Genomic DNA, 27,413 nt, shown 5'->3' with positions numbered 1-27,413 from the left:
TACCTTCATATTCACACTTTTTGACGCGCTTAAAATTAATATTTCTTCAAATCTTCTCCCCAATGTTTTCTTTGTATAAGAAGTTATTTCTCTATTTTTTGCAATTCCAAGAATCAAATAGAATTCTAGCTCCTTCCAAAAATTCTATAATAGGTAATTGTTGTGCATCAACAACACAATCGTTGATACATTCAGCTATATTTGAAGTCATCATTGTTCCTCGGTTCACTGTTGCATGATACCTAGACCACCTTTCATACCCAGCATCTTGAAGATACTTTTTTACACTTCCATCTATTTTATTCAATTTAGCCATCAATTTTTTAAAATCCTCTTTTCTATAAGCCTTTGCCATTGAGTAAAACAGATCACTTAGAATGGTCCTACTTCTCCTAAATTTTGAACAAACATTTTTTCAGAGGTGCCATAATGAAGAACAGTTGGATAAACAATACTTACATCTTTCTTTACGTTTTCATTTCTGTCAGATACAACACACATTTTTCCCTCTCACCAAATGCATTCTTAAACTGTTGAAAAAAACATGTCCATGAACAATCATTTTCCGTGTCAACAATTTCGTACGCCAAAGGCAATATGCAACCTGAACATAGAAACACAAAACAATAAAGAATAACGTCTTACTATTAAATTAATAAATAAATAAATTCATAAACAACATGTCATATCTGCTCCATCGAGTGTACTAGCAGATACAAATGTCCCTCGATAAGCTCCACTATGATGTGAAGCATCAACAATAATAACTGGCCTACAGAACTCAAATTCTCTCATCATTGGCCTTAATGATATGAAAAGATATATAAATTCGTTGTATTCAGACTTGTGCATCTTTATATATGCATTTGGATACACAATTTTCAGCATATATATGTACCTTGACATATTTCTATATCCATCAGTAGGTTTACGCCTTATCATTTCCAATGCACGCTCATTAGCCCGCCATGCTTGCTGATAAGAAATCTCAACGCCATACATATCCCTAATATCCTCTATTATATCGTTCGGAGTATGTTTCCTTTTATGATTCTCCAATTTTAGAGCTGTCACACCACTAACAAATCCAACAGTAGCTTGTACCTTACTTAATACACTATTCCTCAATAGACAGGTATGTTCACTATTAAAGTATCTCACTATGAATGTGTCTGAATTCTTTCTAATAGAGCCATTCAATTTCCAACAACAATCATCTGAATAACAAAGTAATACGTAGCTGCAATTGCATAACTTATACTTTTTATTTGATTAGATTGACTGTACTAATACATAAATTAAAATAAAAGTACATTACGATACATTATTTTAATTACAAGATAGAACTGATACTTTCACATTATGATACTTTATTCTGTAAAGTAATCAAAAATTTACTCTTAAACATTTTTAAACCTTTATTAATTTATACATTCATAACCAGAGAAACATCAAAATGAACAAGATACATTCTACACATGACTACACGTAACAGATAATATTAGTGTATAATGGTAAACATATTACAAACAAAATATATATTATTAGGAAAATTATCATATAATTGTATAACATACCTTTTGTTATCACATCTTTTAACTTTAAAATTGAAGTCATTCTTTATTTTGTAATTTTTCATTACAGCCTTTAGAGTTGTCTTATCCTTGTACATTTGCTTCTCTTCCACAACAGAAATATTGGTATCTGATTATAATTTTGTAAAAGTTACCTATATACACATCTTTATTTACCATATTTTCTATTATCCCTACCATTTTAAAATATTACAAAAATCTCTTGTTTTCCCTGTTACTCCAAATCGCCAGGATACATTACTTCAACCTTACAAACCAACGTTTCTCTTCTCTTAATTTCACTCCTTTAACCTCTCCTTGTTTCACTCCCACAATCTAATTAGTTACACCCTTCATCCCAATTTGAATTTCAAATTATTTTTTTCTCTCTCCAGCTAATCAATATCAAATCATTGAATATGTAGTTTTCATCTTCATTCTACTGTTCTTTGATTTCGTCAACTTTTTGACGATCCTAAATGGGTTGAAACCAGATCTAAGGTTTTCATCAACAATTGGCAATAGTAAATCATTGTTATTCTTTGATTTTGTCAATTTTTTGACGATCCTAAATGGGTTGAAATCAGATCTAAGATTTTCATAAGCAACTGGCAATAGTATATCATTGTTGTTCTTCATATTCTAAAGCACGAGCGTTTTCATCATCCATTAGCAATAGTGAATCAATATTGTTCTTTATCTTCTAAAGTGCAGGTTGATAAAAATTCAGAAAGAGAGGTTGAAAATTGGCTCCTGCAATTTCTTGACCTTCTTTACATAAGGTTGATTTTTCCATCTTCTTTTATTGATTTTTAAACTTGTTTATGTTAGTCAATAAAAAATGATACATTAATGATAAAATCCATGTATCATATTGAAATTTATCAATATTTTAAGTTTATTTAATTGATACAATAAATCTTTATTTTATTTATTATTTGAATAGTTGTTGTAATTATATGAAATTATCAAATATTGTAATATGCTTAGTTGGTTCTCAGTCACAAGATGTCATGTCATTAACACAAAAATAATGTTCAATGGTGTATCAGTCAAAACTTGTATTATTCAATGTGTATACAATATATTAGTATCATGTTAAATGATGTATCAGACAAAATTTGTACTAGTCTATGTTTAAGATACATTATATATAGTTTTGATAATTATCAGATAGAAAAATTTGACTAACTGATAAGCATAAACAAGTGATGAAGTCTATAAATATTAGTACGATTTTGTTTGAATTATAATATATCTTCTTTACTTTTATAATGTATCTTCTGCATTTTGAAGGGAATGCATATTCTTTAATCCATCCAATGATTTCTGATCAGATTGCCTTCGTACATGATATGCAGCCCAATTATGAAAGTTTGATACTGAAAAGATCAAGGCAGAATATGTTAGTGAAAATGAAGATCCACAAAAGCTTAAGAGTCAATTCACAACACCATCTCAAGAGGATATGGTTAATGTTGACTATAGATTATCTATCACTTGGTGGACACCTTTTTAGAGTGTTATGGTTGTTAAGATACATTAACTCTAATTTTAGAGTGTTCATTTTTACTGTTTTGGAATATTTTTTTCTACTCAAGTTTTAGAGTGTTTCTCTAAAAAAAATTTGTTTATTTTGACTTTAACTTTCAATATATTTAGTTGTTATTTACAGTTTGAATTGTCTTATATATTTGTCTTATATAGTCTGATACAAAAATGTCATAAAATTAAGTACCAGATTAATTCACGCATACATACAAAATTCTTTTTTCAGTAGTCTTAGCTAGTTGTTGATACATTTGACACCTAACAATGCAATGTACTTGATAATTTGATTGTTTGTTTGTTCATGTAATTTATAACTTAGTTGTAGTTAGTTGTTGATTCATTCATGTAATTTATAACTTAGTTATAGTTAGTTGTTGATTCATTCATGTATTTTGATGGATAACTTAATTCTTATTTATACATTTATAAATACACTTTATCTAAGATTATTACACCTTTTTCCCACAACCTTATTGTATTAGATACATTATTATCAACTACAAATTAAAATGATACATTATATAAAAAATGTATTTGAAACATATCAAGTGGTACCATATTCACAAACATAATGGTGTATGATTATATTCTAAAATAATTAATATTCCATATAAAGTCCAAATTATATATTGGACTGTAATCAGTAGAACATTGTATCATATTTTAAAATAGTTAAACATAATACCTAACTTATATACCTTAAATGAAAATACATTTCTTTATAACTATTTATCAAACAGTTAAGATACTTTGTAGTCTAAATTATGTATCATATACATAAATTTAATGATTACAACTCGATTTTAATTTTATTTTATAATTTTTGAATAGTTCTTATGAATGTATCAAGTATAAAGTTCATATTGTTGAATGAGTTGTTATATTCATAATTATGTATCATATGCAGTATACTTGATCATATACAATTTATTAAGACGAGACATTTTTATACAATTCACATTCAGATATAGAATAATGACTATATCATAATTCATAGATACGAAATTACAATACAAGTTCGTCGTTTATTAATAATGTATCATGAGGTACATTAGTAGTAACCACTGCATAAACAATCTTAGAATTTTATGTATCAAAAAATTAAATTTGTTTAGCCTTACAACCGTCCCAAGGTATCATTTCTAATACATCAGTGGGGCAGGCTCGGACACATTGTTGAATAATGATACATTGCAATATGATAACACTAATTTTCTCTTAGTGTATCATGCATCTTAATCAACGACTAAATTGAAGCTTGAACAATTGAAAAAACACACAAATAAATCGAAACTCATTTACCTTGGGTGGATTAGGCCGAAAGATTAGGAGAAGATACAGTGCATAAAACAAAGGCATTATAGTAGTAATGTATCCCATTAGTAATAACACTAACAAAGTCTAATTTAAGAATCAAAATAAACGAGAAACATTGTAAATCTGCATCTTTTGATAGTGAAGATTGTGTTGCGACAGATCCAACTTTTTCTTCTTTTTTGAGCAATATTTTTTAATAGTTGACTTCAAACTCGAGTATACATCCTTTTTTTTGACTTCTTTCATCTCAAATTCTTCATGATTAATAGATCGTTTCACTGATTAGATCTATTTTCATGAAACTTTTCATTATCAGAATCAAATATATGAGGTAATATACTAAAAAAATGAGTCATATATATCAAAAAAGATTAGATAGAAAAAATATTTTTTTTAAATAAAAGACAACTTAAGAACTGGGAAGGAAAAAATTGAGGAAGAAATTGTTCTACCTTATCCACAATGGAGGATTTGAAATTCACCAAAAAAATTATTTGTCCAATCAATTTCGCAATATATTGGATCCATATTTCTCAACGTTTTCTTATACTCAACGATCTCGGATTGACGATTCGAGATCATTTGTTCAATTATCTACAATGGTGAATTTGACCAGATTCAAGATTTTGAATTTATGGAGAAGAAGAAAATTATATTTTGAATGTTGTAAAGTTGCTACAGATTTGGAATGGACTGATCAATTAAGTGATTTGTGGAAAAAGAAAATCAGTTTTGTGTGATTAATGGAAAAGAAAATCAATTTTACATTAATATTCCATATTAAGAGCAACAGACAAGTTTATAATGTATCATATATACTGTATCAGTATGAGATATATGTATCCGAATGGCTGAAATTTTAAGGGATTTTTGTAAAATAGAAAAGAGTAGGGATAGAATGTAATTTAGGATTTTACACTAGATTTAGGTAAGTTATACTATAATTTTCCACCTCCGTTTCTAGTATGTAATATGTATCACCAATTTTTTATTCAACAATGCTTAGAGCCTTTGCGTCATTTTTTTCACCCTCAACACACACGATTGCACCTGTTGTTGCATCGAAATTTAGTATCTCTTCAACACCTTTATCTGATGTATCAATGCATAGAGGATACATTTCGAATGCCACCTCATGTTTTTTAATTTCTATGTACAATTTCAACCGCATAATAGTCCGAATACACAATGGAGAGGAATCAACTTCAATAACATATCTAATCTTTTTTTTCGATTCATCAATATCCAACTCAGCCGCAATTGCTGAAATAAGATTCATGAACGAAATATTTTCCCAAACCACTATTCCATTACTTTTATATCGCGCATATATAACATCACTTTCCCATGTTTCAGAATATCTTAACAAGATAGAAATATTTATTTTTGAATCTTCACAAATTGTGTTTCAGAATTTTTTAAACAAGCTTTGCGTGATTTTTTAGAAGAACAATGTGAAGGTTTCATAATTTGAAATTCACTAATGCCCTAAATCAGTTAGAAGTTTATGCAGATTGAACGCTAAATTTGTTAAACATCCGCGTGAAACGTGGGATAAATGTAATTCCATTTTTTACGCTTTAACTAATAACAACAAATTAAATATTAAAGTATCCGTCCGCTCTAATTTAAGTATCGTTCTGCAATATTAAGTATCTTGATTAATATAAAAAGGAATTTTTGGTAAATAGTGAAAGAGTAGGGATAGAAAGTAATTTATCCCTTAGACTATGTGACTATGTGATTTGCCTAATTTTTACAAGTTTAAAGTTGCTAAAATAATGAATTTTTAGCCTATTTAAATCCAAAGACTACTGGTACTTATTTTAATTGTGCCTCTTTTTCACCACTGAGACCTGCTGGAAATTATTTTAGGCTTTGGGCCTATTTGCCTTCAAAAATCAGCATATATGTTTTATGTATACTGCTGTATACAATAAAATTTTTTGGCCCATTTCCTGTATATTGTCATGTATTTTCCATGTATACAGCCTCATCTTGTCTTCCAACAACTTGCATTTTACCTCAATCCTGTATTTTTGTATTTCAACCTGTATACTGCAATGTATATCAGTGTACACTACTGTATACAACCCCTTTTTGGACTTTTCAAGAATTTTTCAGCTTCGTTTCTTCGTACAAAAATGAGACTGACTAAACTGACTTCAACTCAAAGAAACGCAAGGAATGAGTCCCAAGTAAACTCTATATGGTTTCACATGAAAAAAAATACATAAATAAGAATTAGCATATGTTCCCAATGATAAAACAAACAAAAATAACTAATAACCACAAAAATTTTGATTGATCCAAAATTGACCTTAAAAGAAGTTCAATCGGCATTAAACTAAGAAGAACTGAATCATAACACTCAAAGACACCGAATCATGTAAGCTTAGATTTAATAAAATCAAAATTCAAAACAAAAGGGAAGCACAAACCTGTAAGGAAAAAAGGTGAGACAGTAATTATCAAATTAGTGAATATTGACAATAAAGTGACTAAGATTCTAAAGAGAGTATGCCACTTAGTACTAGGAATTTATAACTAAATGCAACTGCCATGTAAATCGCATTTACTGCCATGTTATTAAGATAGGTGAAATCAAGCGATGAACAACCACGAGTATTGAAAAGATTATTCATTCAAATTAAAACACCAAAACAAACTTCGATGGTGTCTTAGCTAAAGTAGAAGAAATAAACGTTATTGCACTCCACATACTAAAAAACCCATTAACACTAAAGGCCACATACTCATCTTTAGAAAGGAATGCCAAAAATTCGAGGAGAAAACTAACAACGAATGAGGCAGGGAGCAATTGAAAATGGAAAGAAATCAGGGTGAAAATGAGCACGAAACAATTGAATTCGAAGTTTAGCTGAATACTGGCCTACAAACATAAATAGCATAACATACGACCTCCATATAAACTTAATTTATATACTTCGCTTCATTTTTTTTTAAAAAAAAAAAAAGACAACAACACTAACAGTAGAGAAAAAAATAAAATATCTTTTAAAACGACATGTCCAAGCAAACAAACGAGAAGGAAAAAACCAAGCAACTCAAAGAAGAAGTAGAGAAATCACAACATTAGATAAAAAATGACATAAACTTGAATCCATCTTAAGATCAAATCATTCAAGAACACGATGCCTAGCACATTAAAACTACCTATTTCAGCAACAAATAACAATGGCATGATAACACAGTAATCAGGCATATCAAAAAAGAAGAAGATAAAGAGAATATTATGGAAGAAACATCGCATCAAAATACAAGAATAGACGGAAAGAATGGTATGAAAGATGATATGTTACCTTTTTTCGGGCAGCAAACGGGACATCTACAAGCTTAGAATAACTGCGACTTTACCACCAACTTTGGAATATGACTCCGAGAACTCCGACGAGCAAAACAGTGCAAATAAGAACAAACGCTAAGTTGGAATCTGGACTCCCAATCTCTACGGTTTCAAAAAATTATCTAAAATACTTATATATAACAATATAGCTGAAAATTTGTGGTGTATCTTCGTCTCTAAAACTAGATTAATCTTTTTTAAGTTGTATGCAACTGAGGGCAACAGACAGATTTGAATTTGAAATTCGAAATCTCCATGAGATAAGGGTGACAACAGATTCATCTACCAATTCAAATGGAGAGACGTCCGATTTTGGATAAAGAAAGAACGAGTGCCTGAGATTAAGACACCTGGACTATTCCGGTATGTAGAGGATAAGGGAGAGAGGGAGACAGACACAGGTCGGGTTGCTTTTGGGCTGGCTCGTATAGGTCTCGCGTCTTGGTCGCGATTTTCTGGGTTTCTTCGCATTGAACTGTTGGTGGAGAAGAAGAACGTGTATGCTCTGAGTCTGGTCAGATCGAGTTCTCGTTTTTCTGTTCGATAAAAAGAATAGTATCAGTGGGTCAGTTTTGGTTTAGGCATTGCATGTATGTTGGTGGAATGGGTTTTGAATTGGGAGTGGGTTCGGAATAGAGGAAAAATTGGGCTGATGGGTTTGGCTTATGGGAAATGTGACCAAAATTGGTTTTTTAAAGGGTTGAAGGTGAGATCAAAGATGAATTAAATTTAAGAAATAGCCAAATTGGGTTAAATTAACAAATTCTCTAAACCTTAAAATAAGATGATTTAATATTAATTAATTAATGATCTTTTTAATCTGAATGAAATAAAATAATTAACTTCATTGTAAACAAGTGATTCAAAAATATAACCTTAATTTAAACTAAACTAAAATTTTCAAAATGTTTATAAAATATACTAATTATACACAAAATTATATAAAACCTATATATGACTTAAATTTTATTTTTATAAAAATGACAAAATTACTTTAAAATTAACTTAAAAGATATTTTGAATTTTATAAAATTTATTATTTCAGATCGTTCGAAATTGTGTATGTATATATGTATATGTATAATTTGTATTTGTATGTGTATAAAACATGAGAGAGAAAACGTAAATCGTAATTACAGCAAAATTAAGTCGTGAGCCATAATTAATTTAAATAATAGGTATGTTAAGCTAATTTACTAGTGTATGTTTGCTTATCTGCGTAACCTTTGCGAAGCAACGATTCCAAGTTTGCAGACTTCTTTCGTTGCTGCTTGCTGGAGAGCTAGAACTCAATCGTCCATTTGGTTTTCTTGTTTGAAAGACAAATCAAATGAGTCAGTGTTATATATTAGGTCGGGTTCAGTTATTGGGGCAGGGCTGGTAGGTTATATCTTAATTTGATTTATTTTAAATTGAATAGTTCATTGAATCCCCATTTTTCACGTGTCCTCTATTACTCATAAAGATATATTTAGCCCAAAAGTATAACGGGAGGGGTATATTTAGCCCAAAAATATTACGAGAAGGGTATATTCAGCCCGAAAGTATAACCAAGAGTATATTTAAACTATTTCCTATATAGTAGAGGGGTATATTTTGCCCTTTGTCGTAAAAAAACACAAACTAATTAAATCAACGTTAATAAATCTTAGAGAAGAAAAAACATTATAAAAAATAGAAACACAAAATATATTGAAAGAAACATAAAAATCACAAATGGTGAATTAAGATGTCCCTTTGTTGTCACGACCCGCAAGTACCCTTAGAAGTTAGGGAGAACCCTTGGATCGTCATAAGGCGTACTTGAGTGGGGTCTTGTACAAGCCTTTTATCTATCGTTCATTACATAAGACATGAAAAGTAGTGCTGAATTAAAACTTTTCACAAATAATTTAATAAAGGAAACATTTTCATAAAATACTAAAGGAGTCTCATCGTCACAAGCCAAACTTCAAGACACGACATAATATCTTAGGGACACGGCCCTTTATATTGAAAGAAATACATAATAAGTCTTTAAATAAAGAAACTAAGGAAATAGAACTATGCCCTCGAATATATGAGGACATACTTAGTCTTGAGAGAGGCTTTCCCAAGCTTGCTTTCTAATTTCAACCTTTCTTCCGAACCTATACTTATAGAGTATAGAAAAGTATAAGGTTAGTACAAAATAATGTACTAAGTATGTCACATGCAAAAAGGGACATTTTAGTAAAGTAAAACATTCATGAATATAGAAGTAAAATAACATAAGAATCATCATTTAACACTTAGAGAAAGATTTTCCTAATTTTAACCAAAAAGGACCATTTTACAGTGAACTACCAAAAGTTACAGTGAACCCTTTTCAATATTACAGTGAATCATTTTACCCAAAAATAGTGAACTCCCAAAGTCAAGCCAAGAGGAAGTACACTCATTTCTTTAGGAGTTTCCCTGGCTAAGGTTATCCTAAGACTCACCAATGTAAGACATGAAGGAAATCCCCATACATCTCCTTCAATACACACCTAGTTGATCCCCACGACTACCCCGTCTAGTCTTACTCGCCTCTGGAGAAAGAGTCCCCACTCAATTACAAGACATTAGAAGAACACTAACAACACACCAAGATTTCCCTTTCGGAATGCCTACTTAGTGAAAGAAGTAGATCGCGTCCCATTCCACCACCTACCCTAAGTAGTACACTCTTTTAGAAGACTTAGTACTTTCAATTCATATAAGACTTACCAAGACTCCCCTTTCGGAATGCCTACCTAGTGAAATGGATAGATAGCGTCCCATTCCACTACCTACCCTAAGTAGTACACTCTTTTAGAAGACTTAGTACTTTCAATTCATATAAGACTTACCAAGAGTCCCCTTTCGGAATGCCTACCTAGTGAAATGATAGATAGCGTCCCATTCCACTACCTACCCTAAGTAGTACACTCTTTTAGAAGACTTAGTACTTTCAATTCATATAAGACTTACCAAGACTCCCCTTTCGGAATGCCTACCTAGTGAAATGGATAGATAGCGTCCCATTCCACTACCTACCCTGAGTAGTACACTCTTTTAGAAGACTTAGGACTTTCAATTCATATAAGACTTACCAAGACTCCCCTTTCGGAATGCCTACCTAGTGAAATGGATAGATAGCGTCCCATTCCACTACCTACCCTGAGTAGTACACTCTTTTAGAAGACTTAGGACTTTCAATTCATATAAGACTTACCAAGACTCCCCTTTCGGAATGCCTACCTAGTGAAATGGATAGATAGCGTCCCATTCCACTACCTACCCTGAGTAGTACACTCTTTTAGAAGACTTAGGACTTTCAATTCATATAAGACTTACCAAGACTCCCCTTTCGGAATGCCTACCTAGTGAAATGGATAGATAGCGTCCCATTCCACTACCTACCCTGAGTAGTACACTCTTTTAGAAGACTTAGGACTTTCAATTCATATAAGACTTACCAAGACTCCCCTTTCGGAATGCCTACCTAGTGAAATGGATAGATAGCGTCCCATTCCACTACCTACCCTGAGTAGTACACTCTTTTAGAAGACTTAGGACTTTCAATTCATATAAGACTTACCAAGACTCCCCTTTCGGAATGCCTACCTAGTGAAATGGATAGATAGCGTCCCATTCCACTACCTACCCTGAGTAGTACACTCTTTTAGAAGACTTAGGACTTTCAATTCATATAAGACTTACCAAGACTCCCCTTTCGGAATGCCTACCTAGTGAAATGGATAGATAGCGTCCCATTCCACTACCTACCCTGAGTAGTACACTCTTTTAGAAGACTTAGGACTTTCAATTCATATAAGACTTACCAAGACTCCCCTTTCGGAATGCCTACCTAGTGAAATGGATAGATAGCGTCCCATTCCACTACCTACCCTGAGTAGTACACTCTTTTAGAAGACTTAGGACTTTCAATTCATATAAGACTTACCAAGACTCCCCTTTCGGAATGCCTACCTAGTGAAATGGATAGATAGCGTCCCATTCCACTACCTACCCTGAGTAGTACACTCTTTTAGAAGACTTAGGACTTTCAATTCATATAAGACTTACCAAGACTCCCCTTTCGGAATGCCTACCTAGTGAAATGGATAGATAGCGTCCCATTCCACTACCTACCCTGAGTAGTACACTCTTTTAGAAGACTTAGGACTTTCAATTCATATAAGACTTACCAAGACTCCCCTTTCGGAATGCCTACCTAGTGAAATGGATAGATAGCGTCCCATTCCACTACCTACCCTGAGTAGTACACTCTTTTAGAAGACTTAGGACTTTCAATTCATATAAGACTTACCAAGACTCCCCTTTCGGAATGCCTACCTAGTGAAATGGATAGATAGCGTCCCATTCCACTACCTACCCTGAGTAGTACACTCTTTTAGAAGACTTAGGACTTTCAATTCATATAAGACTTACCAAGACTCCCCTTTCGGAATGCCTACCTAGTGAAATGGATAGATAGCGTCCCATTCCACTACCTACCCTGAGTAGTACACTCTTTTAGAAGACTTAGGACTTTCAATTCATATAAGACTTACCAAGACTCCCCTTTCGGAATGCCTACCTAGTGAAATGGATAGATAGCGTCCCATTCCACTACCTACCCTGAGTAGTACACTCTTTTAGAAGACTTAGGACTTTCAATTCATATAAGACTTACCAAGACTCCCCTTTCGGAATGCCTACCTAGTGAAATGGATAGATAGCGTCCCATTCCACTACCTACCCTGAGTAGTACACTCTTTTAGAAGACTTAGGACTTTCAATTCATATAAGACTTACCAAGACTCCCCTTTCGGAATGCCTACCTAGTGAAATGGATAGATAGCGTCCCATTCCACTACCTACCCTAAGTAGTACACTCTTTTAGAAGACTTAGTACTTTCATTACTTTTATGGGGGTTAGCTTAACGACATAGACCATGATATCTAGACATGGAATCCCGATACGGTTCCCCCCGCTTACCTAGAGTGAGGTCTTTCTTTTAGCTTTTACATGGTTTTCCCAATAGCTACACCTATGCGGGCACATAGTTAAGGGATAAGGAGATTACTACTAAGTAACTCATTCTCTACTAATAAGGATTATTCATCTCAAGAGGTACATTGGAATATAACATTTCAACTCAGGAAGTGTAACCACCCCTTCTTCATATCCTCTCGGTGCTAAGCATAACTCCCCCACAGATTCTCAACATTATAAACTATGGGTTAAGGATAACTAGTGAACACCACATCTCAACTTACGAAGGGCATTCATCCTCCGACATATCTTAGAAAGTTCTTAAGATGTAGTGAGGTCGCTACTAAACACTTCATCTCAACTCGCGAAGATTGTTCACCCCAAAACTCCACTTTTGACTTAACTTAGCTTCATTCATCATTCAAGTGTTTGTGTGTGTATATGTGAACAGACCTTGCTTATAAACATCATTTCATTTACATTTAATTCTATACATGCATAGCCCTTCATCCATCACATTACACACTTTAACATACTCAACATATATACTTACTTCATTTAGGCATAATCCAAAGAAAACATGCAATTTAAGCTTCATAATACACATTACAATAACCATCTTCATTATCACTTCATTTCACACATTAGGCCTTCAAAGACACACTTACAATACATAATAAATAATCCAAATACATCAAGTAAACACTGCCACCAAGAAGGTGGACCATACCACTCAAGAGCATTTCATAATAAGAGTTATACAATGAAACCAACTCACCAATTAACCAAGCTTTCACCACCTATAATCAATTCTTCAATAATTCATCATAATATGACACTTAGGGCAGTAGCTAAACCATAATAACATCATAAGGAAAACAAAGCTCAAACACTACACAATCATGTTCATTTAACCCTTTTCTTAAGCTAAAAGTTGGAAATATGCATAAACATGAGTTCATTAGGATTTTGACATTAAAATCTTCAATTAATACTATATGAAACATATCTGAATCATTAAAAAACTTTTACATGAAGACCCATGCTTCAAATCAAAACTAGAAGAAGATAGAGTTCAAAAATTCTTTTTGAAAATCTTTTAGAAATGACTCCTTGAATGGAAGAGTGTTCAAGGATGACTACCATATATCAATGAGAAGTAAACCCACTAATTTTGATGAAGAAACACGTCCAAACTATCCCTCCTAGATCTCCTTGAGTCTTAGTTCCAATGGTGACTTGAGAGAGTTTGTTTTTAGGGAGAGAGTTTGCATATTTTGAAGTGAGGGGTCTTGTCTAGGTCTAGAAATTAAAAATAATCTAATATAACTTAAAATACCCTAAAAATATCATCTTAGAGTCATAAAATACTTGGAGTGAATTTACAAAACACCCCAAACCATGGCAGCAGACGTCCAACAGCTTTTGCAGGTGCCAATCGACGACCCCAAGCTACTGGGCGTCGTTTGATCGACGACCCGTCCTTCTGGGGCGTCGATGGATTCATAGGCTGTTTCATTGGGACTAGTCTCCCACTAAGTGTGGGACTACGCGCCCCAACCAACGGGGCATCGTTGAGTCTACGGCCAGTAGACTGTGGGCGTCGATTGCCCAATTTTGGCAGCTTGGGTGCTAAGTCTTGGGTCATCTTCTAGGTACCCTCGTGGGTCCTAGGTGGGGTCGTACCCGGAAGTTAAACCCCTAAACATATTAGTATAGGTCTTAGGAACATCTCACATCAATTTCGATTAAAACGAACAAGCAAAACTCAACCAAACACATCAAGACACACAAGTACCTTCTAAGACACACCTTCCGAACGTCATGGACGTTCTTGGACGTTTGACCTCCAAACTTAACCAAAATTCACACAGTGCCTCAGAACATCATTGTAACTCAATTTAACACAAAATTAACTCAAGAAACATTCACCAAGCTCTAGTTAACCTTAGTTCGTTTTAGGGTGTTACATTTGTCAGCTTAGCAAATAGGCTTCATTCATATCCATTTGTCAATCAAACAATGCATCACAGAGGCATGATTTAGTGTGCCTCACACATAATAATTTTTTTCCGATTTTCGTGCTTGAAAATGTTATAACAAGTGTAATATTTTATTTTCATTATGAGTGTCATAATATTTTATTTTCTTCGATTAAAATTTAATGACTTTGAGTTTGATCATATATTTGATAGATTAAAGGCAAACTACTAATCTTAATCCTTGAGTTTTTAATTTATTTCAATTTTAAACCAATTAGATGAATTGTGCTCTTTTGGCCATTCAACCTAATTGAAGCTAACAATGTTAATTGTTTTTTCTATTTTCAACTGAGCTAGCATAATATATGTGGATTCAAATTAATTCAATACTATTAGTGTAAATTACCTTAAAATTTATGTAGAAACTCATCATAAACTTTAAATTTTAAATCTTCTTATATGAAAGGTAGTTCATGGATAAAGATTGTTTGGGTGAGGAGGGAAGTGCTAGTGCTATTTGACAAGCATCATGTTGCACTTTCTTTAAATGAAGGGCCTTGTCCGTGGGCAAACTCACAAGGATGCACACAATCACCTTAAAAACTTTATCGATGTGTGTAGTCCATTTAGTATTGCCGACATACCTCAAAAGTCTATTTGAATGATGTTGCTTCCTTTTTTCCCCCTTATTTGGAGAAGCTACTATTTTGTTGTGAGAAATAACAAAAGGATCTATCACTTCTTGGATCGAGTTCACAAAAGCTTTCTTAGATAGTTTCTTTCCACCCTCTCAGATGCTTCAACTTCGAGACTAGATCACTAACTTCTACAAAAAAGTGTGGTGAATCTTTTCAGAAATCATAGCTTCGATTACAAAAAGAAATGGCGTTAACTGTTCTCTTGAATAATTGAATAAAGGAAAAAATTGATGATTTTCACAGCTTTGCTTTATAAATGACCAAAACAAATCGAGCTTGGCATATTCAGAAGGCTGAGGTGAAAAAGGGTATTACCTACTTCTCTGAAGTACCAAGGAAAAAAGTTCAAAGATGAAGAACGAGATATAAAAATGACAAATATAATGTCTCAAATGAAACTCCTGACTATTACGTCATGGGTGCGACCTCTAAAAGTGCTAATGATATAATTACAAAGGGGAGTTGAGTCTATGAAAATGATGATTTTGACAATAGTGTAATGAAAAGGTGAAGTTTTTCGAAAATCATACATGGAGTTCTCCAAAGGCAAGACGAAAACCAGGGTTGGAATAAGGATCGAAATAGTTAATGGAGAAACAAAGAAAGAGATGGAACTTGGAGAGACCCTGATAAAGAATGGTGTGATCGCAACAATGGTTAGATAGATAGATAGAATCAGATGATTCATTAAGTGCCTCTCCGTGATTGATCTAAGACTAAAGATTCCAATGCTGACCCAAAGAGTTATCGAACAAAAGATATATTTTCTTAAATATTGATAAGGTTGAAGGTTCAAACAAAAATCTTAAAGAAATGAGGAATGAGTCCTCTTCTTTAACCAAATAACCATTTCTCATTCTATTTTCATTAAACAGCTTTAGTCTAAAATGAAACATATTTTTGCCTATTTAAGTTTAAGACAAAAGAGTGTTATTCTAAGTGATAGCATGATGAATATGAAAAATAAAAATATTTCATTGCATGACCATTGATACAAGAAGTGGTAAAATGGTTAGGAGAGAAGTACAAAAGAAAGATGACTTGAGGATTTTGATTTCGATGGAGTGAAAATTTATGGATCGACATTGGTCAATCTGAGATTGATAAAAAGGTGCTTTTGAATGTTGAAGGGGGTGAAAGTGGAAAGAATGATGAGATTCCACCCATTTCGGTCTACATTAAAAATTTCCCAACCTTTCCCTCAAAAGTTGGAAAGGAATGATGAAGATTTCAAGATCCTGAAATTCTTCTTTATGTTCAAAAGTTTCTAGGTGAAATTCTACAGGACCTATAATTTTCTTATTTGGTAAGATCGTATTAAGAAAAAATCGATATATCATGTGTATATATATAAAAGAACCCTAGGTCAGCCTACGTGGTGCCATCACAAATCAAGATTCCCTTTTAATTTATTTATTTTCAAAATTAGTCTTTTCCTTTCATGAAAAATTGTGACTTTTATGAAGACTTGTGACTTTAATGCAAAGTTACAATTTTTATGAAAAATTGTGAATTTTATAAAAGGTCGTGACCTTTTCGAGGGGTTGCAACTTTTCAAAGAGTTGTACTCTTTTTGATGAGGAACAATAAATATTTTTTCACACTACCCACTGTTGTTTATAAATAGAGAAATTTTCTCTCATTTTAAAAAACTAAAAATTTTGAACTTCTTCTTCTTCTTCTGCACAATTTAATATTCTTATACTTTTCTCATGTTGAGTAGCTCACTAACACCATTGTTTGTATCTATACACTGGTGAATAGAATCGTTCTATCCTGAGAGGGTTTATTCCTTTAAAACTCGGGTACTAGAGATGAATAGTTTCCTTAAGGGAACACTGTGCATGTGGTGAACTCGATTTTTTCCTTTCTGTTTCATTCTATTGTCACAGATCCATATATGTTTTTTTACGGTCACTAATCATACTTATGTTATTAATTATTATTTTTGAGTACATATTTTAAATTTTGTTGTTCATGTTTTTGCAAAGTTATTGTTATAAGTATTTGTCAGTACAGATAAATAACACACTTTAATTGAGTATTTACGCAAATTTTCTCTGCTGAAATTATTGAAGGTACAATAAAAAAATTCCTTAAAGATCTATACTACCATCTCTTGAAAACAAAATTAAAATTTGTTATGCCATTGTAATGACAGCCTCTTTAGCCTTGCAATTAGCTCATTCTGGAGGGAATTATTCAGCTTATTGGGGTCGGAGTTGCACTTCTCGACCAGCTTCCACCCTCAAACAGACGGGCAGACTGAGCGGATCAATGCACTGTTAGAGTGCTACTTGCGGCACTATGTTAGTGCCAACCAGAGGGATTGGGCCAGGCTGCTGGATACTGCCTAATTCTCCTACAACTTGCAGCGAAGTGAGGCGACGGGAAGGAGTCCGTTTGAGTTAGCAACGGGGCAGCAGCCAAATACGCCCCAATCCTTGCCCGTCGATGCCGGTTTCAAAAGTCCAGGTGCTTATCAGATGGCGAAAGCCTGGGAGGAGCAGGTCGACCTTGCACGGTCGTATCTTGACAAAGCAGCCCGGAAGATGAAGAAGTTTGCTGATCGCAAGCGACGTCCGGTGAATTATCAAATTGGGGATAGAGTTATGGTAAAACTAACCCACGGCAATTCAAATCGTTGCGGAGTGTGAACCAAAACTTGATTCGCAAATATGAGGGGCCATTTGAGATCGTTGCCAAGGCTGGCAAGATTTCGTATCGGGTTGACATGCCCCATCACTTGAAGATACATCCTGTCTTCCACGCAAGCCAATTAAAACCATATTTTGAAGACATGGAAGACAAGGAGCGGGGGCAGTCCGGGCGAGCCAGAATCTTCACTACACCGCCTACCTTGGACAAGCAAATTGAAGCCATCATTGATCATCAGCTTGTTCGGGGAAAGGGCTGGAACAAGTCTAGTTCGCAGTTCCTAGTTCACTGGAAGGGGACGGCTCCGGAGGAGGCAACTTGGGAAAAATATGAAGACTTGTGGCAGTTTCGCAACAAGGTCCACCAGTACATGCAGTTGTGTGGCGTCGGGTTCGTCGCCAATTCAGGTGGGGGAGCGTGTCCCGCCCCGCAAGACGGTACATTAAAATCCCATAATTCCAACAACGTAGCAGCATCGCGTCAAAGCTCGGAGGATCAAGAACCTTGCCAAACTCCCTCCCAACTGATGGGGGTTTCTTGTAGGCAAGGATAAACCTGCCATGCTCCACATGCTTAGCCAATGACCGAAGATAAAATCTGTGCAGCAAGTCTTCTATATGGCAGTAAAGCAGGAAAGACAAATCTGCCTATTTTTCAGCCTTGGAAAATCTGCCACTTGTAGCCTTTTATTTTGAATGCTTCCCAAACTTTTTTGGCTCACTTTTGGAGCCTTTGTATATTGTTTAAGTAGCTTTTCAGATAGCATACTTAGCAGAATATCACGTATCTCATATCTCATACTTTGTAAAAGCTCTCTTGTAAAGACTTGGAAATATTGGAAAATTGGCTTGTTGGCCTCAAAAGACTTGGCTTCCCTTTCTTGTTTTCTTTATTGCTTGTGGCTGTTTGTGGACTGTCATTCTTTTTTATTCTTGGGCGTTTGGTAGGACTGAGTTTTGAGGAGCCGTGCACGCCTTCATTACTGTCCCACGAGGTGAAAAATTTGACCCTGTGACAAGTGTCCCGCCCCGCAAGCCGGTACATTAAAATCCCATAATTCCAACAACGTAGCAGCATCGCGTCAAAGCTCGGAGGATCAAGAACCTTGCCAAACTCCCTCCCAACTGATGGGGGTTTCTTGTAGGCAAGGATAAACCTGCCATGCTCCCCATGCTTAGCCAATGACTGAAGATAAAATCTGTGCAGCAAGTCTGCCATGTGGCAGTAAAGCAGGAAAGACAAATCTGCCTATTTTTCAGCCTTGGAAAATCTGCCACTTGTAGCCTTTTATTTTGAATGCTTCCCAAACGTTTTTGGCTCACTTTTGGAGCCTTTGTATATTGTTTAAGTAGCTTTTCAGATAGCATACTTAGCAGAATATCACATATCTCATATCTCATACTTTGTAAAAGCTCTCTTGTAAAGACTTGGAAATATTGGAAAATTGGCTTGTTGGCCTCAAAAGACTTGGCTTTCCTTTCTTGTTTTCTTTATTGTTTGTGGCTGTTTGTGGACTGTCTTGCTTTTTGATTCTAGGGCGTTTGGTAGGACTGAGTTTTGAGGAGCCGTGCACGCCTTCATTACTGTCCCATGAGGTGAAAAGTTTGACCCCGTGACAAGTGGTATCAGAGCAGCAGTTGAAGCATGGCGTCTAAGTCACAACGGAATGAAGAGGTTGTTCAAGTCAAGGAACCAGAAGTTCGGAGAGAACCTTCCAAGAAACGTGACAAGAACAAGGTAAGAGAACCTTCTTGTAACCCTTCTCTTACTGGTAGAGCTGCTGTTGAAGAGGAGGAAGGCACGGACAACAGCCAACTCGATGAGAGAATCATCGGAGTTGAGGCGGGGTTGTCGGCCTTAAACAGGAGGATTGTTGTGGTTGAAAACAACTTCAGTTCCCTCGAGTCCGTAGCGATTGAAGGGCTGAACGAGGTGAAGAACAACCTTATTGAGCTTGGGGATGTTCAAAAAGAGGGCCTGTCCACCCTTGAACACAAGCTCAACGAGGCCATCTCTTCCCTTCAAAGAGAGGTGGAGGCGCTGAGGAGGCAGGTTGATGAGGCTGCCGAGGTGGGGGTTCCTACTCCCGTTACTGTTCGTGAGACCCGTATTGAGGCTCCTAAACCCAAAGAATTTCGTGGAGAAATGAGTGCTCAAGACGTTGAGAATTTCTTGTGGCAGATGGAAGCCTATTTTGAGCATGTGGACATGCACAATGAAGTTGCCAAGATTAGAACAGCAGCTATGTATTTGACGGATACAGCCATGCTGTGGTGGCGCCGGAAGAAGGCAGACATGGAGAGGGGAGTTTGCTGCATTGACAGTTGGGAGCAGTTCAAAGTTGAACTCAAACGTCAGTTTTACCCTCAAAATGTCGTTCACGAAGCTCGTCGGAGGTTGAGGGAGTTGAAACAGACTTCCTCCATTCGGGACTATGTTAAGGAGTATACGAAGTTAACACTTCAAGTTCCTAGCCTAACCAGTGAGGACTTGCTATTTTATTTTCTTGATGGCCTTCAAAACAGGGCCAAGCAAGAGCTTCAAAGACGTCAAGTCAGCGACGTGGATGAAGCGATATTAGTGGCAGAATCGCTCAACGAATTTCGAGCTGAAGCGGCAAAGGGGAGGGATAACCGGAGCAAAACTATTCCTCCCAAGGTTGACAACAACAACAGGAGCAGAAGCAGACCGAATGTGAACCGAGGCAGCGACACGAGGGGTAACTCTCGTGATCAACCTTCCAATTTCCGGAAGAACTATGAGGATCGCAAGAGGGGTGCTCCTCATCGGGAAGGTTGTTACATTTGTGGGGAGACCACCCACGCAACGGGGCAGCAGCCAAATACGCCCCAATCCTTGCCCGTCGATGCCGGTTTCAAAAGTCCGGGTGCTTATCAGATGGCGAAAGCCTGGGAGGAGCAGGTCGACCTTGCACGATCGTATCTTGACAAAGCAGCCCGGAAGATGAAGAAGTTTGCTGATCGCAAGCGACGTCCGGTGAATTATCAAATTGGGGATAGAGCTATGGTAAAACTCAACCCACGGCAATTCAAATCGTTGCGGAGTGTGAATCAAAACTTGATTCGCAAATATGAGGGGCCATTTGAGATCGTTGCCAAGGCTGGCAAGATTTCGTATCGGGTTGACATGCCCCATCACTTGAAGATACATCCTGTCTTCCACGTAAGCCAATTAAAACCATATTTTGAAGACATGGAAGACAAGGAGCGGGGGCAGTCCGGGCGAGCCCGAATCTTCACTACACCCCCTACTTTGGACAAGCAAATTGAAGCCATCATTGATCATCAGCTTGTTCGGGGAAAGGGCTGGAACAATTCTAGTTCGCAGTTCCTAGTTCATTGGAAGGGGACGGCTCCGGAAGAGGCAACTTGGGAAAAATATGAAGACTTGTGGCAGTTTCGCGACAAAGTCCACCAGTACATGCAGTTGTGTGGCGTCGGGGTCGTCGCCAATTCAGGTGGGGGAGCGTGTCCCGCCCCGCAAGGCGGTACATGAAAATCCCATAATTCCAACAATGTAGCAGCATCGCGTCAAAGCTCGGAGGATCAAGAACCTTGCCAAACTCCCTCCCAACTGATGGGGGTTTCTTGTAGGCAAGGATAAACCTGCCATGTTCCCCATGCTTAGCCAATGACTGAAGATAAAATCTGTGCAGCAAGTCTTCCAGGTGGCAGTAAAGCAGGAAAGACAAATCTGCCTACTTTTCAGCCTTGGAAAATCTGCCACTTGTAGCCTTTTATTTTGAATGCTTCCCAAACGTTTTTGTCTCACTTTTGGAGGCTTTGTATAATGTTTAAGTAGCTTTTCAGATAGCATACTTAGCAGAATATCACATATCTCATATCTCATACTTTGTAAAATCTCTCTTGTAAAGACTTGGAAATATTGGAAAATTGGCTTGTTGGCCTCAAAAGACTTGGCTTCCCTTTCTTGTTTTCTTTATTGTTTGTGGCTGTTTGTGGACTGTCTTGCTTTTTGATTCTTGGGCGTTTGGTAGGACTGAGTTTTGAGGAGCCGTGCACGCCTTCATTACTGTCCCACGAGGTGAAAAATTTGACCCCGTGACAAGTGGTATCAGAGCAGCAGTTGAAGCATGGCGTCCAAGTCACAACGGAATGAAGAGGTTGTTCAAGACAAGGAACCAGAAGTTCGGAGAGAACCTTCCATGAAACGTGACAAGAACAAGGTAAGAGAACCTTCTTGTAACCCTTCTCTTACTGGTAGAGCTGTTGTTGAATAGGAGGAAGGCACAGACAACAGCCAACTCGATGAGAGAATCATCGGAGTTGAGGCGGGGTTGTCGGCCTTAAATAGGAGGATTGTTGTGCTTGAAAACAACTTCAGTTCCCTTGAGTCCGTAGCCATTGAAGGGCTGGACGAGGTGAAGAACAACCTTATTGAGCTTGAGGATGTTCAAAAAGAGGGTNCTTCTCTTACTGGTAGAGCTGCTGTTGAAGAGGAGGAAGGCACGGACAACAGCCAACTCGATGATAGAATCATCGGAGTTAAGGCGGGGTTTTCGGCCTTAAACAGGAGGATTGTTGTGGTTGAAAACAACTTCAGTTCCCTCGAGTCCGTAGCCATTGAAGGGCTGGACGAGGTGAAGAACAACCTTATTGAGCTTGAGGATGTTAAAAAGAGGGTCTGTCCACCCTTGAACACAAGCTCAATGAGGCCATCTCTTCTCTTCAAAGAGAGGTGGAGGCGCTGAGGAGGCAGGTTGATGAGGCTGCCGAGGTGGGGGTTCCTACTCCCGTTACTGTTCGTGAGACCGGTATTGAGGCTCCTAAACCCAAAGAATTTCGTGGGGAAAGGAGTGCTCAAGACGTAGAGAATTTCTTGTGGCAGATGGATNGGCAGGTTGATGAGGCTGCCGAGGTGGGGGTTCCTACTCCCGTTACTGTTCGTGAGACCCGTATCGAGGCTCCTAAACCCAAAGAATTTCGTGGGGAAAGGAGTGCTCAAGACGTAGAGAATTTCTTGTGGCAGATGGATGCCTATTTTGAGCGTGTGGACATGCACAATGAAGCTGCCAAGATTAGAACAGCAGCTATGTATTTGACGGATACAGCCATGCTGTGGTGGCGCCGGAAGAAGGCAGACATGGAGAGGGGAGTTTGCTGCATTGACAGTTGGGAGCAGTTCAAAGTTGAACTCAAACGTCAGTTTTACCCTCAAAATGTCGTTCACGAAGCTCGTCGGAGGTTGAGGGAGTTGAAACAGACTTCCTCCATTCGGGACTATGTTAAGGAGTTTACGAAGTTAACACATCAAATTCCTAGACTGAGCAGTGAGGACTTGCTATTTTATTTTCTTGATGGCCTTCAAAACTGGGCCAAGCAATAGCTTCAAAGACGTCAAGTCAGCGACGTGGATGAGGCGATAGTAGTGGCGTAATCGCTCAATGATTTCCGAGCTGAAGCGGCAAAGGAAAGGGATAACCGGAGCAAAACTATTCCTCCCAAGGTTGACAACAACAACACGAGCAGAAGCAGACCGAATGCAAACCGAGGCAGCGACACGAGGGGTAACTCTCGTGATCAACCTTCCAATTTCCGGAAGAACTATGAGGATCGCAAGAGGGGTGCTCCTCATCGGGAAGGTTGTTACATTTGTGGGGAGACCACCCACGCAACGGGGCAGCAGCCAAATACGCCCCAATCCTTGCCCGTCGATGCCGATTTCAAAAGTCCGGTGCTTATCAGATGGCGAAAGCCTGGGAGGAGCAGGTCGACCTTGCACGGTCGTATCTTGACAAAGCAGCCCGGAAGATGAAGAAGTTTGCTGATCGCAAGCGACGTCCGGTGAATTATCAAATTGGGGATAGAGCTATGGTAAAACTCAACCCACGGCAATTCAAATCGTTGCGGAGTGTGAATCAAAACTTGATTCGCAAATATGAGGGGCCATTTGAGATCGTTGCCAAGGCTGGCAAGATTTCGTATCGGGTTGACATGCCCCATCACTTGAAGATACATCTTGTCTTCCACGCAAGCCAATTAAAACCATATTTTGAAGACATGGAAGACAAGGAGCGGGGGCAGTCCGGGCGAGCCAGAATCTTCACTACACCGCCTACCTTGGACAAGCAAATTGAAGCCATCATTGATCATCAGCTTGTTCGGGGAAAGGGCTGGAACAAGTCTAGTTCGCAGTTCCTAGTTCACTGGAAGGGGACGGCTCCGGAGGAGGCAACTTGGGAAAAATATGAAGACTTGTGGCAGTTTCGCAACAAGGTCCACCAGTACATGCAGTTGTGTGGCGTCGGGTTCGTCGCCAATTCAGGTGGGGGAGCGTGTCCCGCCCCGCAAGACGGTACATGAAAATCCCATAATTCCAACAACGTAGCAGCATCGCGTCAAAGCTCGGAGGTTCAAGAACCTTGCCGAACTCCCTCCCAACTGATGGGGGTTTCTTGTAGGCAAGGATAAACCTGCCATGCTCCCCATGCTTAGCCAATGACTGAAGATAAAATCTGTGCAGCAAGTCTGCCATGTGGCAGTAAAGCAAGAAAGACAAATCTGCCTATTTTTCAGCCTTGGAAAATCTGCCACTTGTAGCCTTTTATTTTGAATGCTTCCCAAACGTTTTTGGCTCACTTTTGGAGCCTTTGTATATTGTTTAAGTAGCTTTTCAGATAGCATACTTAGCAGAATATCACATATCTCATATCTCATACTTTGTAAAAGCTCTCTTGTAAAGACTTGAAAATATTGGAAAATTGGCTTGTTGGCCTCAAAAGACTTGGCTTCCCTTTCTTGTTTTCTTTATTGTGTGTGGCTGTTTGTGGACTGTCTTGCTTTTTGATTCTTGGGCGTTTGGTAGGACTGAGTTTTGAGGAGCCGTGCACGCCTTCATTACTGTCCCACGAGGTGAAAAATTTGACCCCGTGACAAGTGGTATCAGAGCAGCAGTTGAAGCATGGCGTCCAAGTCACAACGGAATGAAGAGGTTGTTCAAGACAAGGAACCAGAAGTTCGGAGAGAACCTTCCAAGAAACGTGACAAGAACAAGGTAAGAGAACCTTCTTGTAACCCTTCTCTTACTGGTAGAGCTGCTGTTGAAGAGGAGGAAGGCACGGACAACAGCCAACTCGATGATAGAATCATCGGAGTTAAGGCGGGGTTTTCGGCCTTAAACAGGAGGATTGTTGTGGTTGAAAACAACTTCAGTTCCCTCGAGTCCGTAGCCATTGAAGGGCTGGACGAGGTGAAGAACAACCTTATTGAGCTTGAGGATGTTAAAAAGAGGGTCTGTCCACCCTTGAACACAAGCTCAATGAGGCCATCTCTTCTCTTCAAAGAGAGGTGGAGGCGCTGAGGAGGCAGGTTGATGAGGCTGCCGAGGTGGGGGTTCCTACTCCCGTTACTGTTCGTGAGACCGGTATTGAGGCTCCTAAACCCAAAGAATTTCGTGGGGAAAGGAGTGCTCAAGACGTAGAGAATTTCTTGTGGCAGATGGATGCCTATTTTGAGCATGTGGACATGCACAATGAAGTTGCCAAGATTAGAACAGCAGCTATGTATTTGACGGATACAGCCATGCTGTGGTGGCGCCGGAAGAAGGCAGACATGGAGAGGGGAGTTTGCTGCATTGACAGTTGGGAGCAGTTCAAAGTTGAACTCAAACGTCAGTTTTACCCTCAAAATGTCGTTCACGAAGCTCGTCGGAGGTTGAGGGAGTTGAAACAGACTTCCTCCATTCGGGACTATGTTAAGGAGTTTACGAAGTTAACACATCAAATTCCTAGACTGAGCAGTGAGGACTTGCTATTTTATTTTCTTGATGGCCTTCAAAACTGGGCCAAGCAATAGCTTCAAAGACGTCAAGTCAGCGACGTGGATGAGGCGATAGTAGTGGCGTAATCGCTCAATGATTTCCGAGCTGAAGCGGCAAAGGAAAGGGATAACCGGAGCAAAACTATTCCTCCCAAGGTTGACAACAACAACACGAGCAGAAGCAGACCGAATGCAAACCGAGGCAGCGACACGAGGGGTAACTCTCGTGATCAACCTTCCAATTTCCGGAAGAACTATGAGGATCGCAAGAGGGGTGCTCCTCATCGGGAAGGTTGTTACATTTGTGGGGAGACCACCCACGCAACGGGGCAGCAGCCAAATACGCCCCAATCCTTGCCCGTCGATGCCGATTTCAAAAGTCCGGTGCTTATCAGATGGCGAAAGCCTGGGAGGAGCAGGTCGACCTTGCACGATCGTATCTTGACAAAGCAGCCCGGAAGATGAAGAAGTTTGCTGATCGCAAGCGACGTCCGGTGAATTATCAAATTGGGGATAGAGCTATGGTAAAACTCAACCCACGGCAATTCAAATCGTTGCGGAGTGTGAATCAAAACTTGATTCGCAAATATGAGGGGCCATTTGAGATCGTTGCCAAGGCTGGCAAGATTTCGTATCGGGTTGACATGCCCCATCACTTGAAGATACATCTTGTCTTCCACGCAAGCCAATTAAAACCATATTTTGAAGACATGGAAGACAAGGAGCGGGGGCAGTCCGGGCGAGCCAGAATCTTCACTACACCGCCTACCTTGGACAAGTAAATTGAAGCCATCATTGATCATCATCTTGTTCGGGGAAAGGGCTGGAACAATTCTAGTTCGCAGTTCCTAGTTCATTGGAAGGGGACGGCTCCGGAGGAGGCAACTTGGGAAAAATATGAAGACTTGTGGCAGTTTCGCGACAAGGTCCACCAGTACATGCAGTTGTGTGGCGTCGGGGTCGTCGCCAATTCAGGTGGGGGAGTGTGTCCCGCCCCGCAAGGCGATACATTAAAATCCCATAATTCCAACAACGTAGCAGCATCGCGTCAAAGCTCGGAGGATCAAGAACCTTGCCAAACTCCCTCCCAACTGATGGGGGTTTCTTGTAGGCAAGGATAAACCTGCCATGCTCCCCATGCTTAGCCAATGACTGAAGATAAAATCTGTGTAGCAAGTCTGCCATGTGGCAGTAAAGCAGGAAAGACAAATCTGCCTATTTTTCAGCCTTGGAAATCTGCCACTTGTAGCCTTTTATTTGAATGCTTCCCAAACGTTTTTGGCTCACTTTTGGAGCCTTTTTATATTGTTTAAGTAGCTTTTCAGATAGCATACTTAGCAGAATATCACATATCTCATATCTTATACTTTGTAAAAGCTCTCTTGTAAAGACTTGGAAATATTGGAAAATTGGCTTGTTGTCCTCAAAAGACTTGGCTTCCCTTTCTAGTTTTCTTTATTGTTTGTGGCTGTTTGTGGACTGT

At 38.0% G+C, this 27,413-nt stretch overlaps 1 long non-coding RNA gene across 1 annotated transcript; it reads right to left on the bottom strand.

Annotated features, from left to right (window-relative positions):
* Positions 1 to 6,040: 6,040 nt before the first annotated feature.
* On the bottom strand, positions 6,041 to 8,458 carry LOC107009269. The gene is made up of 2 exons (XR_001455384.2): positions 7,766 to 8,458; positions 6,041 to 6,647 (listed from the first exon to the last, which is right to left on the bottom strand). It is a non-coding gene; the product is annotated as an uncharacterized LOC107009269 (long non-coding RNA).
* Positions 8,459 to 27,413: the final 18,955 nt, after the last annotated feature.

This window comes from Solanum pennellii, chromosome 2 (assembly GCF_001406875.1).
Source record: "Solanum pennellii chromosome 2, SPENNV200".
NCBI lineage: Eukaryota > Viridiplantae > Streptophyta > Magnoliopsida > Solanales > Solanaceae > Solanum > Solanum pennellii.
This window is presented reverse-complemented; position numbering and strand designations above follow the sequence as displayed.